Here is a 1,659-nt window from a genome sequence, read left to right as displayed (position 1 = left end):
TATTATGAAGCCTTGTGTATAGAACATCGTATGACATTTGGCATTCATTTCATATGAATATATTATTCATCTAAAAATCTGCTTCTGTTCTTTTTATACTGACTCGTAGCAATTAAAGTAGTTTTGGAATAGTACATTGGTATTAAAGGCATCACCTAGATAATTTCATAGACAGACAAATGATAGATGACTGATAGATAATCACTGAACTAAAAGAAAAAAAATAAAAATTTTAAACTCCTCCTACAGGTTGAATGTTTGTATCCCCCACCAAATATATACTTTGAAACCTAAGCCCTAATGTGATGGTACTAGGAAGTAGGGCCTTTGGGAGGTGATTGGGCTCTGCCCTCATAAATGGAATTAGTGTTCTTTCAAAAGCTCTCGTAAAAGCTTCCTTGCTCCTTGTGAGGATACAGCGAAAAGAGGTCTGTCAGTGAGGAACCAGACCCTTATCAGACACTCAATTTTCTGGTGCCTTGATCTTGGACTTCCCAGCCTCCAGAACAGTGAGAAATAAACTTCTGATGTGTCTCAGCCATCCCGTCTATGGTATGCTGCTACAGAAGCCCAAACAGATGAAGAGATTTAGACAGCTCCTGTTTTCAATTCATAGGCCACTGAGAATAGGTCCAAGGACTTGAATGGGTCCACAGATTTGAGGTCCTATGAACTGCCCTCTATAGATAGAGATTTAGGTACAAGTCATACAGAGATTTGAATAGTTACAGGAATTAATAATATTAACACAAGCAGAAATAGTTAAGAGGTGATCCTAAGGGGTACGTGATCTATGGCAAACTGGAGCAACTATGACCTGCCTAAAGGAAGCAACTGCCACTTACTACCAGAATATGGTGGCCATCTTCTGATTTTACAAGAATTTTCAATTCTTCAAGAAAAAATAGAAATCATGGAAGTCAGGACTTTTGTGTGAAACTCTCTAACTTTCAAATCTTTTCTAATAATTTTAAAAATTTAAAGCATTCTATAGGCCAAACAAAATTTGGTCAGATGGGCCCCAAGAACGACAGCTTCTAATTTCTGATTAGTTCTGACTGGGCACTATCTGAAACTACTCTGCAGGTCAGGGGATAATTGTGATCCCACAGGAGGCATAATGGAAAGACTTTTAGAAGTAGCTACTTTGAAGAGACATAGATGAAGTTGGCCAGTAGGAGAGATCACCATGACCTAGGGCAATGACCTGGTGAGCACTTGGGTTGAGAAGAGTCTCCAGGGGCCACTGGTTCAGATTGAGCCTCCTAGACAGAGGATAGCTGGACAGGGGGATGGAGAAAAATACCCTGCAGTTTGGGCATAGTAGATAAGAGGGTTAGGTGGGGGAACTTCATTCCCAATATTGAGAATCTGCCAACCAGCCCTCTCATATGCTATTCCCCGACTTCTCTCCAGCATCTCAGAATGAGTCACCACTGAAAGCTGAAGGCTGTGAGGCTTACCATTTCCCAATATACAATTTACTATAGAGATGAATGAATTTCCTTATAAGAAAGCAGGTCGAATAAGATTACCTGCGATTACTGAGAAGACTTAATTATATAGATTTTCATTATGGTAGGTGTGGCCCAAAAGAAGAAGGCTATATATATATAAAATGAGCAATTCACTTTATTAGAACTTCTACCTAGGTAATGA

The sequence above is a fragment of the Neovison vison genome, chromosome 3 (assembly GCF_020171115.1).
Source record: "Neovison vison isolate M4711 chromosome 3, ASM_NN_V1, whole genome shotgun sequence".
Classification (NCBI taxonomy): Eukaryota; Metazoa; Chordata; class Mammalia; order Carnivora; family Mustelidae; genus Neogale; species Neogale vison.
The sequence above is the reverse complement of the archived record's forward strand: the minus strand, read 5'-3'. Positions refer to the sequence as shown.